At 44.0% G+C, this 12,671-nt stretch overlaps 1 pseudogene across 1 annotated transcript; it reads left to right on the top strand.

Annotated features, from left to right (window-relative positions):
* The first annotated feature begins 10,506 nt into the window (after positions 1–10,506).
* LOC308251784 (actin-related protein T3-like) lies at positions 10,507–11,756 on the top strand (annotated as a pseudogene). Its single transcript has 2 exons — positions 10,507–10,522; positions 11,085–11,756. The product of its transcript is annotated as an actin-related protein T3-like (transcript).
* The last annotated feature ends 915 nt before the right edge of the window (positions 11,757–12,671 follow it).

Genomic DNA, 12,671 nt, shown 5'->3' with positions numbered 1-12,671 from the left:
TGCCACAAACAATAAGAAATCCAGAATCTACATATGAAAATATTGATAAATTCGATGATATATTTCACTTTTTCTACATCTTTATAATGTTACTTCCCAAACATTTCATAATGCATATTTCTGTAATCCCAGCATCTAACACATTGGCAAGCAAATGGTAAGACCTCAAATAAACACTTGCCAACCCCTGCCTTTGAAATGTTCTACAGGCCTGATGTATCATCCTAAAGCCCCACACATCCTGATGCTTTTATAACAAGATTCTAAAGTAGTATTTAATAATAGGTTGGTCTAAGTCTCATTACATCAAAGCAATTAGTTGTTAACTATTTAGATTCAGAAGAGAGCTTTGGAGTCATTTAGCCTAACTCCCCATAGACAGGAGCACCCCTAACCAGCCAGACCTCCATGACCTGCACCTGAGTTGGAGGGCTTGGGAGGGGGAGACTCTGGCCAGCAGACACTGACTTTTCCTTTCCCAGAGTTTCCTCACACAGAGGACAAGCCCTGCTTCTTCTCCCCAAGACTCTGCCTCAGATGTTTGAAAACACCTTTCATGTGGGTTCTTAGGTTTTCTCCAACTTAAACATCCTTGGTTCCTTCAGCAATTTCTTAACTGTCTTCTCAAGCCTTAGTTACTCTCAGACTTACCAATGTCCTTCTTAAAATGTGGCACCTATGAGTGAACAAAAGTTGCTCTCAGACCAGGATAGAGTATATGGTTCTTGATCTAACATTGACCATCAAATATAGCGTTCTTTTCTTTTTTTCCCCTCCCCTCTCTTTTCTTCCCGTCTCTGCCCCCTCTTCTTTCTCTCTCTCTCTTCCTCCTTCTCCCCCCTTCCTCTCTCTCTCTCTCTCTCTCTCTCTCTCTCTCTCTCTCTCTCTCTCTCTCTCCCCCTATCTCTACCTCTATCTCTCTATATATCTCTCTAGGCAAAAAATGCTATCTTTGATTGAAGTAGACATCCTCATAAAAGCAACTTCTATTTTTATGAGAATCTCAAACAATGTAAAAGATTTAAAAAATAGATCTAGGGATAATAGATGAAGGATAGGAAATAGGTAGATAGATTATTGATAGATGATATAGATATATGATAGATAGATAGATAGATAGATAGATAGATAGATAGATAGATAGATAGGGCACTGAGCCTTCCAAACTATGAAAGAGGCATGACAACAAACTTCAAATTCCCATCCCAAACTCTAGAACCCCCTCATCCCATGTGCAGAGTCCTCCTTCCCTCCTTAAGTCCTCTCCTCACTGCAGAACAAACTCAGGATTATATCTATTAAAAAACAAACAAACAAACTATCCTCTCTTTTCAACATATCTAGCAGAGAATGCATTTCCTGGAGTTTGGCTCTATTTTCCAAGGTGACAGGTGTTTTGTGTTTGTTTTTCTTTTAATTCCTACCAATATTCCTATGGTCAATAATAGTTTTCTATACCTTAATCCAAGAGTATTTGCATTTTAGCAGAGAATAATACCTTTGCCCACAAGTCATACAGATCTAGGCAAATTGTAGAGGTGAGAAAGAAATAAACAATAACTCTTACAAATGGAATATTATAATTTCCATGTTATAGATTTTTAAAGTTATATTATGAACATTTTAGGGGTGTTGCCAGAGATCAACCCACTCGTGAGTGGCAGAACTGAAGTCCCAATGACTGTTAAACTCTGCACAGTATTGCCTAGCCCCTCCGGGTCAGTCATTGCAGCCACTGCCTCCAGATCCCATCCCTGCCCCCATTAGCACCATCCCCTTTTTCCCAACACAGTAGCTAAAGAGCTTCATTGTCTTCCCTCTTCCCAAATTGAAGACTGCTCTCAATTCCTTTTTTGTACAAGAGTGTTAAACACCAGTATGTATTAGCTGTCCAGTAGGCTGTACATAAAAGAGATTGAAGTGATTATAATACAATCTAAAGTCCATTCTAAATATCAGGCTGGAGCAAGGGAGAGTTGCTCTAAAACCACACCATGTTTTCCTCCTTTTATTAAAACTGACTCTGCCAACAGCCTAGAGATTAAGAATTTTGAGCAAAGTTGTAAATTCTAGGAGAGCTATCTCTCACTCACCTCCTGTAATCCCAGCATCTAACACATTGGCAAGCAAATGGTAAGACCTAAAATAAACACTTGCCAACCCCTGCCTGTGAAATGTTCTACAGGCCTGATGTATCATCCTAAAGCCCCACACATCCTGATGCTGAACCTTCAGGAAGGAGAGACCTGTGCTGGATGAGAACCCATGTGAATCTATGCTCTAAACCTGACTTACACTACTGACAAAAGAAACAAAAGGTTAGAGAACTCTCATTAAACTTTGGGGTGCCTTGGCATAGTCCACAGGCAGGTAATCATAGAAAGCCTTCTATGAGGCCAGCCAGCACTGTGAGAGAGACTGAGAATATCAGGATAAATAAAACAGGGACCCTGCTCTCAAGAAGCTCACAGTAAGACATTAAAGGATCACTGTGTGTGTCAACATTAAGTGGAACCCCTGTTCCCCCATTTCACGGAGAGGGCATTTTGAAACTAAGAAAAATCTAATAAAATCTGTTGCCAACTGGTCAAGACTTGAGGGCATTTGTAACTACCATAGTAGAATGCTGCTTAACAAACTAATGGTAGGTTTTATTGGTTTTGCAAGATACTGGAGAAGGAATAGACTTTCCTCAAATAAGCCTTAATTGTGTTGCTTACCTTGGCAAGGTGAGCTTGGTTTTAGTTTAAACTGGTGGGGAGATCACACTGAAACTTGAGCACACACTTCCACCCATATTTGGAGAATTAGAGCCCATCTTCACTCCAACCAGCGGTAGCAATAAAAAATTGGGACAACTCCATCAGCATCCAGCCAAAGCAAGAAGCGCTCCAATCTGTAAAGCACAGGAGGGCAGGGCACACTTCCTGTGGGGCAGGGTGGGGCTGTGAAAAGAAATGGGAGCACAGGCTTAGGGGACATTAAGAAAGCAATGGAGGAGATGATAGGTTGGGAGACAGGAAGCAGCCACATTGGACATCCTCTTTTCAAAGTCTTCCATTTGTAACGCCCTTCCCGGGCATGGACAAGGGAACACGCAAATTAGATACAGATATAATCTCCATTCAGTTTGCTTTGTCCTGTTCTTTTGATAGCTCTACAGCCCCTAATAAAGACTTCTTATTTTTCCTCTGTGATACAGTGTTTGTTCTGAAGAAGATTGAAAAAACTCTAGGAAGACATGGAAACTGCCCCCAGTCACATTGTAGAGCCCAGGCTGGAGGGGCATCTGTTTCTTACCCCTCAATGTCCACCTCTCCACAAGGCATAGTCACCATTTATTAGTGACAGCTGCTTAGAAAAACTCTGTGTCCAAGAGGCAGTAAGACTAGATTCCCAGGTAATCCTTCATGCATTAATAACAGCTAAAAAAGGTGAAAAGAGATCCCTCCTACACCCAGATTATATAAAATATTGTGGTAGAGACAATAATGTAGATGCAAAATAATAATAATATCTACCATTTCTTAAGTGCCTACTATATATCTGGCACTATAAATACATTATATAAGATAATCCTTCCAGTATCCTCATAAATTAAATAATATTATCATCCCCAAAACTGAGGCTCAAAATTGAAAGTATCTTGTCCAAGGCCCCAGGGCTCCTACTTTTATCCAGGTGAGTCTTCCTTGAAAGTCCTTGTTGTTTTTATTACACCAAGTGTCTCATGTATACAGACACTGGAGGACTCTTGGCAGAAACAGTCTAAGAGCTCAAGGAGGGCTTCCTGGAGAAGGTTCACCTGAACTGGATCTTAAAGGATGAGTATGAGTTATTCAAAGGAGGATCAGGCAAGGCAAAGGGACCCTCTTCACAGAGTGGACAATCTAAGCAAAAGTAAGAGCCTGGCATGGGCTGAGAATGCTGAGGTAGCTGGTATTGTTAGAGCATAACCGTGTGGCAGGTGGGAAGGAAGGAAGGGCTGCTGAGGCAGAAAGGGCTGGAGAGGCTAGTTTGGGCTGAGCCTTGCATTCTGTGTTGAGAAGCTGGAACTTTCTCCTGTAGACAATGTGGAGCTATTAGTGTTTTAAGACATCACCATGGCAGATGTGTGATGAGTGGATTTAACAGGGACAAGATTAAGGCAGAGAGAAGTCAAGAAATTGTTACAATAAAAATTTTGAAAGTTAACAATTAGGTTGTCCATAACAGGAATGGAGATGGGGGAACAAATTCAAAAATTAATTAGAAAGAAACCTTGTCAGGTCTTGGGGATTGTATAGATGTGTGTGAGAGAGGGACACACATGCAAGTTCCTGGGGATAGAGCTGGTTTATGGAGATGAGTCAAGTGTTGAAGAGATTGAGTTGGGGTGTCTGTGGGAACACAAGTAGAGATGCAGTGGAATATGTACACCCGGTGCTCCCTAAAGAGACCTGGAAGTTGCCTGCATCTAGGTGGTAACTGAAGTCCTGGGTCTGGATGAGCTCTTACTGGAACAAAGACAGTGAGCAGAGGACAGGGCCCAAGAAAACACAAACACTGACAAGGTGGACAGAAGAGGAGCTCCTGAAGGAGACAGTTTATAAATGATTGGAGAGGTATAAGAAAAACCAGGAGATTGTAGAGTTCTGGAAGCCAAAAGCATCATACTTTAAGAAAGTAAGAGTCATCAATACTGTTAGATTCAGAAGAAAGCTAAAGAAAACTCAGGACGTATACAAAAATGCTTTGGACACGGCCATTAGGAAAACATGGTTGCCATAAAAAAAGCAATGTCAGTGACAGTCTTCAGAAGAGGGAAGTGTCTAAAGGGGGGTGGGCAGAGATCAAGGGAGAGTTTGGGGGACCTTGGTGTTTTCAGAATGAGAAAGAATTAACTATTTTTATAAACTGAGAGGAGGTAACTGTTGAGAAAGACTGAAGACAGTAACCAAGCTTGGGAGAATCGAGGGGGGTGATTAAGACAGCAGTGCCAGCTGTGATAGATATGGCCACAGCCACTGGCAAAGCTGTTGAACCTGAACGTGAAGCACAAGTAAGCTCTAAGACTGCAGAAAATAGCAAGGAAAGTATAGCTGGGGAAAAGTTGGAAAAGTTTACAAGAAAGTCATGTCTTTTGGCCTCAGTTTTTCTTGATAACATAGGAAGCAAGCCCTTGTGAATTTGTAGGTTGTTAATGCACCCAATTGTATGATTAGCACCAGCAGGGCTCAGGAGTCAGGGAATGGGGTGGGGGAAAGGTGGGATGCTGTGAAGTAAACCCTGGAAGATACTAAATGTTGGGAGTCAAAGAGTAAATTTAAGAGGCTCCATGTGGAACAGTTCCAGATGACAAACTTCATATGACTATAATCCCACCTCAAGAAAATACCATCCTAAGATTCCCAGCCTGACTTTAGTCCTAGAGAAAGACAAGATTCTTAGAAACACCCTGTCCTTGAGTAAGCTGAGCTTAGTCATGCCAATCAGAAGCTGCTAGCTTTGAGTTAGCCATTTAAAAAGTATTAAACTGAGAGGACTGGTTGGATTCCAGCCAGCTCAGCAGCACAGAATCTCCCTCCTCTCTGGCATCTGTAGAATGTGTTTGCTTATCTTCCATGCTGGGAGTTCCTTGGGGCCAGATTTAGGCAATGCTTTACACTTTATCCTTCTCCCCACCTCATCTGGAGGTCTGTTTCTCTTCCAATAAAAGAAAACATTTCTGCATCAGAGTTTTTAAATCAAACTCTTAAAACCAGGTGGTTCCATGCCTATCATCCATCCTAGACCTCCACCCACAGTGTATCCTCCTTGCTCCACAGTTGACTCATCTGTTTCCTGCTAATCTCCCTCCCAATACTACACCCCATGTAAACCCCATCTACATCTTTGAAAGGTGCTCCTTCCATCAACTTGCCTCATCGATACCCTTGTCAGGATATCGTTTTCCTCCTAGCCCTCTAGAACATGGAGTGCACATATTTCCATGTCCCATATTCTAGATTTGTCCAGCTTTTCATTATTAGTTTTGATCCTCCCTTTGGACTCTCATGCTATCTGGTTCTACCACTCTCTGCCTCTCCTCATAGCACTCATGTCCTCACTGCCTAGTAATTCTCAGGACACTCATCAGACTTTGGAAACTGGCTATCTCCACCTTAGGCACTGCACTGATCCCAGGGGACAACCCACTCAGAACCCTGACCTCATCACCCCCAGGTCAACTGTCCACATGGGAACTGCCAAAATGTTAGCCTCTTAGACTCTAAGACCCACTTCCAGTGAAAACACCTTTTCCTTGAAGCTCCCTTGCTCTCTCTTCCTACTCTACTCTCCAGCTTCACACAGTGCCTCAGGCTCTTGAAGCTTTTTCTCCAAGTCTGTTCACACTTCTCCACTTCACCTCCTCCCTTGTCTAGTCTAGACCCTGTGCAGCAGAATGTCAGCCCCCTCTCACCATCACCCTCAGCTTCTTTGTCCTATCTTTGCTCAATGCTCATCTAGCAAACCCCAATATCCCAACAGGCATGTTCCCCAGGTTTGCAGAGATTACTAGAGAAAATTCACAACTGGAAAGATTTGCCAAATGCATAGTTTCCATTCTCACTGATACCTGCTCCAGGGCCCATCATCTCGGTAATAATGATCCCAACATTTTTTTTAATACTAATACTAACCCTAACTTTAACACTCTCCTCAAACCATCTCCATAACAATGTCTTCACTCTGACAACATTATGCCTCTTATTTTACAAAGAAAATTGATGCCCTTGAGTGGGAGCTCTCTGTTTTCCAAATGTGTCTGTGTCCATACCTACCCTTCCTTCCCAGGACTTTTCTTCTAAAGTCAATCTACCTACCTCTGCTTTAGATCGTATGCCTGCAGCATTAATTCTCTCTCTTTTTCTTTTTTCTGTGTTGTTTGTCTTCCCCTTAGAATATAGCTTATAAATGCACCTGAGCCTCTCCCATCTTAAAAAAAATAGAAGTCTCCATGAATCAAGACCCCACTTCCAGTTGATGGTCTTCACAGCCTAGTTGTGCAATAAACATTCCTCACGTCCCATTTTTTAATCAAAGTAATGCATAAGCATAGCTTTTAAAGTCAAAAAATACTATAAGGCTTAATAATTTTTAAAATATTTTTCTGTAAACCCCATTTTGTCTAAATAGCCTATGTATACTCTATTTTAACTTTTTAAATTTTGAGATTATCTTTTATCTTCCTACCATGGAAGATGAATGTTCAGCTCTCTTTATCAGCCCCTCACCATCCCCTACCAGGCATACAAACAGCCCTTTTCCCTCCCACTACCCTGCCCATATAGTTACATCTAGTTAGTGGTGAAATTATTATTCAATATTTATGTTAATATGTCTATATATTTTTCATACATTTAGTGTACTTTGGCTATGCTTTTCCTTGTACACATTTTGTTTTACATAATTACCTCTCTTTTTTCCATCTATCTTTCTGTGTACCTATCGCTAATTCAGCCCTTCACTTTCCAAAAAAACAACAGGAAATCTACTACTTGAAATGTTCTTCTCATATAATCCTTCCATTCTCACTTTCATATGGAAGGATTGCTCTCCAGGCCATTACCCAACTGCTGTCCTTTGCTTCCCTTCACCATCATCCCACTAATTTCCTTTACTTCCCTAAGTTTATTGCCTCTAATTCCTAGATTCTAAGTGTTACTATTTCTTGGTTTACATTTGCATTTTGGTGCAAAACATCCTACAATAGTTTTTCTGAAAAGGAATGTAAGGAAGGCACTTTTTTTTTTAAGACCTTCACTCTTTTTTTTTTCTTTTTTTTTTATTTATTTATTTTTATTATTTTTTTAATTGTTTGAAGTATTACAAATAGTAGTACATATGTCTCCTTTTTTTTTTCCCCATTGACCTTCCCCCGGCCTCCCCTTCCCCCCAGTACATGCCTTTACCTGCCCCCCCCCCAGTGTTTTTTTTTCCATTGGTTATGCTTATATGCATGTGTACAAGTCCTTCAGTTGATCTCTTACAGCCGCCCCCCCCCCCCGCCAACCTCCTCTGCCTTCCCGCTGTAGTTTGACAGTCTGTTCAATGCTTCTTTGCCTCTGTATCTATTTTTTCCCCATTTAATTCCTTTAAAAAATCTTGCCTCTGCAGACTAGAAATAAACATATAATAACAAAAAATTAATTGATCATTTTGTTAGGAGCAACGCTCTAGGTTGGAAATCATTTTCCCTCAGAATGTTGAAGGCATTGCTACACCATCTCCAAGTTGTTGAGAAGTCTTATGCCATTCTGACTCCTGGTCCTTTGTATATAACCTGCTACGTTCCTCCCTGGTAGCTTTAGGGAAGTTCTATCTTCAGGATCCTGATATTTCATAATAATGTGCTTTGCATGAGAACTGTTCTTCATTAATTATGCTAGCCATTCACTGGTCCCTTTCAGACTAGAAATCCAGGACTTCAGAAATATTCTTCCCATTTCTTTGATAATTAATTCCCTCTATTTTCTTTCTTCTTTCTTTCTGGGGCTCCTAATAGTCAGATGTTGGACCTTCTTGACTGATTCTCTACTTTTCCCGTCTTTTCTATTTTTCCTAACTTTGTCTTTTAGCTCAACACCCTGGAAGGTCTTCTCAACATTACCTATAGACTTGGAATTTCTGCTATCATATTTTAACTTCTGAAAGCCCCTTTCCATTCTCTGAATGTTTCTTTATATAACACTCTGTTTTTATTTCATAGATGTATTTCCTTTTATCTCTTGGATGGCATTAATCAGTGTATTTCAAATTTTTATTATGTCCCCTACATTGCCTTTGTCTTTCCATGCATTTATTTGTCAGGGTCTCCATCTTAACCATCATAATCCTGCCTCAAATCTTCAGTGAGGCTTAGCCCCTTCTTTTCTGACCTAATGGTGAGGAACTAAACATTCATTAGAGGTTCTTTATGCATGGGCAGGCCTAACTGCCTGGCAAACTCCACTAGAGTTTGAGGGGGATCCATCATTCTGTTCGGTCTTTTGCCTGGAGCACCAACTTTCCCAGAATACCATGTCCAGTCCCCTCACCTGGCTGCCCACACTGAGCGGGCTCAGCAGGAAAAGGGGCTAAGGGGTCTCACTGCTCAATGTGCAAAGTGCCCACTTTCAGCACGTTACCAAGTGTCAGAATACATCACAATCTCGGCGGGGGAGGGGAGAAGCAGCAGGTAGAGGGGCAGCTGCCTGGTGACCTGGAGAATGAATATGAGCACCTGTGTTCTTTGTGCAAGCTTTCCACCAGCCTTTCTGGTATTTGCCTCCTCCTAGTACCGCACCTTCCAGAGGTGCTTGGTTCCTCTGATTCCAAAGCTTTTCGAGGTTTGCACAACAAGAAAGGGCATGTTCCTCATTGATTTCACCCCATCCCACTCCCACAGACAGGTGTTAGCTTTCTCTGAAGGAGAAGAAGGAAAGGAGGGAGGGAGGAGGAAAAGAGGAAAGAGAAGGAGGGAGAAAGAGAAGAAAGAGCGGAGGGAGGCAGCGAGAAAACATTTTTGAGCCTCTATTATGTACCAGACCCTGTTTGTGCTGGGTTCTTTACATAAAGAAACATATTGTAATCCAACAACCCTCTTAGGTTGATACTGGTGTTATCATTCACATCATACTCTTGCAGAAACATTGTTCAGAGACTACTTAGCGAGCCCATGATCACACAATTGTGAGTGTCTGCATTCAAACCTCAGGCTCTGTGATCCCCAAGACCTGTGCTCCTTTCCCTATCTCATGCTGAGAGCTATTTGTAGGCCTGGGGTCTCTAAGCTACCCCAAAAGCCATACAGAGAAGGCACCCTATGCCCTCCCTTCTATCCCGTGGGTCTCCCCAAGCCTTGCGAGCATTCTAGGGCAGTCGGTGGAGTATTTTACATTCTCCCTGGAAAGAGACCAAGGCGCTGTGTTCTCAGCTGCTTGGGCTGAGATCTGAAGGCCAGACCCTGGCGCTGACGTCACTCGGCGTGCCCTCCGCTTCCACCAGGCCGTTTATGCTGGCACGGCCGAGAGCAAGGCTGGCGGGAAGGGGAGCAGCCCAAACAGGATTAATAAGAGGCAGCTGGGCTTTAAAAGCCTTCCTGACAATGTAAAGAAACGAAGTCAGATGTTTTTGGAACAGACTTTTAAATGAACTTGTCCAGCTCCTCGTCTCTCTCTATTGCCACTTCCCCACTTCCTCCCACACGCGTGAAGCCAGGATTTCTGTTGCCCTTTCAGCATCTCGGATGATAACCCGGCGGCTAAGGTCAGATGCTGGCCGGAGGAAGCGAGTGTCCCAGGACTGAACTGCACCCACGGCCAACAATTCAGCAGCCCCTCACCCTCTGCTCACCCTCCAAGCGCTCTCAGCCCCTCACCTGTCATCCCCTAATCCCTGCCCTGCTGGTCAGCGGTGGTCAGTGTCTGAGTGGATAGAGAGGAGGTGGAGAAGCCGTGGTGAGGCCGCGATGAGCGGCACGTCAGAGCACACTGTGCGTCGCGGATGCCGTGGGCCCTTGGTAGGGGAGGTCTTTGTGACACGGTGTTCCAGGCCGGCTGTCCCCGCGCAACGCTGGAACCTTGTAAGGCCCCTGCACCCCGCACACTCCGCCCTCTCCCATCCCACAGTATTCAGGCTGTTAGCTGCTGGGCCACCATCTGTGCGACAAAGCCAGGAGGCAGAAGTGGCCAACAGCCGGGCCATCAACCAGAGGTGGTGTTGTGGCCACGAGAGCTACCACTACCAGCTACCAGTGGTGATACACTAGGCTCAGGAGTTGTCCAGGGGGGCCTGCTGGGTCCCAGGAGCCCCAGTTCTCCTACCCACATCCGCCCTACCAAAGGCCAGAGCTGGGTGCAGAGGGCACGCTGGAGCAGTGTGGGGATGACCAGCCCAGGACGGAGAAGCTCACTGTCCGTCAGCTGCCCTGTGGAGCATGCTCTCATTACTTCCTAAGGGCCCTGGAGGTCATGTGGAAACAGATCTATGACCATAACCTGTAGCGAAAGCCCTGTCGTGATTACTGAACCAACACTGAACCCATTGGCCAGCTGACAGCAGATCACTGAAGTGTTTTTGAGTGTGTGGGGGTTCCTTTCTCTCTTTGTCCATCCATGGGGTGCTGGCTCTCTGCTGCTGGCTTCACAACTGGCTTTGTGGTGAATTCAGGTGCTGTGATTACCCAGTGTGTGCCCATCTTTGAAGGTTACTGTCTGCCTCTTGGTGTCCAGCAGCTAGTTTGTCTGGCCTTGGCCTTACTGACTACCTCAGGATGCTGTTGAAGGACCACGGCATCATCCTGCCTAGTGCTGCAGACAGCAAGATAGTCGTGGTCGTGAAGGAAACCTCTTGTGATGTGGCAATGAACTATGAAGAGTAAATGACCAAGACACCTGGCAGTATAGAGTTTACCAACTACCTGGTGGGGAGATGATCAGGCCCCATGACCGGCTCTTGCAGTGTCCAGAGGCCCTCTCTGTCCATCTCTCGTGAACCTGGAGACTCCAGGCATCGATAAGATGCATCAGCATAATGAAATGCGGTACAGATCTGAGGAGTTACTTTTTCTCTAACATTATCCTTGCTGGGGGATCAACCTCATTCCCTGTTTCAGGAAAGTGGCTGCCTACGATACAGCAACGGTGGCACCTGCCAAAATCCCTGTGCAGGTTAGAGCTCCCCCAGAAAGGGAACTATTGGTGTGGATGAGAGGCTCTATAGACAGGTGGCTCACTCACTGCTGCGGAGTTTAAAGAAGTTGGCCCCAACATGGTACCCCAGAGACACTTCTGAAACAAAATGCTTACAAGAAAATGTTTCAAGTATGTGGGACAGAAAACTTTGGATATTGTGTTTCTGGGAGAACAGAAACTATTTCAATTATTGGAATGCCTATTCCTCTGTTGCATTTCTATAATGGGGGGAAATGATGGTGAGGCAGTAGGATGTTTAGAGGAAACACTGAAAACAAGAGGAAGTGGGCACAGGAGGTGGACAGGGATTATTTGTGGATTAGCCTAAAGGCCACACTGGGTACCATAGCAGAGGCATGTGTTATTGAGACTAACACTAACCTCCAGGGACTAGAGAAATCAAAACTAAGATATTCCAGGCTCCTACTACATGCTGGGCAACATGTTAGGACTTTTTCACGCTTTCATTCCCATAATCATCAAATCCTGCCCAGGCTGTCTTTTCTCCAAATTGTTCCAGAGCCTTCCCATCCACAAGGGAAAGGCCTCACTACTTCCTCTGTGGAGTCTTCCCTGGCCAACTCCTCCCTCAGAGGTCTTGAGACTGGGACCTGCTGGAATTTTCTGTCCACTTAGTCCACCCTTAATCACCTGATTTATGTTGAGGGCAATCTGCCATTTATATTAGTCTATGATTCCTAAGGAAGGCCCCATGGAGGAACTCAGTGCCAAAGAAAGCTCTCCCCCGTGAAGAGCCAGCATTTCCTCTCCTTTCTGACAAGGTCTTTGTAACTCGTCATGCTTCCTCCTGAGAAGTTCCAAGCACAAGGATGGTTTGATTCAGGTTAGAAGTGCAGCAAAGATCTCCATAAGGAAGTTACATTAAAGCTGAGACCCAAACTATGAGTAAGACTTAGCCAGGTAAGATTGAAAGGAACATCATTCCATTCTGAAACAGCATCATGTGCGAAGGCT

Source organism: Plecotus auritus, assembly GCF_963455305.1.
Source record: "Plecotus auritus genome assembly, chromosome: 6".
NCBI classification, from domain to species: Eukaryota; Metazoa; Chordata; class Mammalia; order Chiroptera; family Vespertilionidae; genus Plecotus; species Plecotus auritus.
Note: the sequence above shows the minus strand (reverse complement) of the source record. Positions and strands in the feature narration are given on the sequence as shown.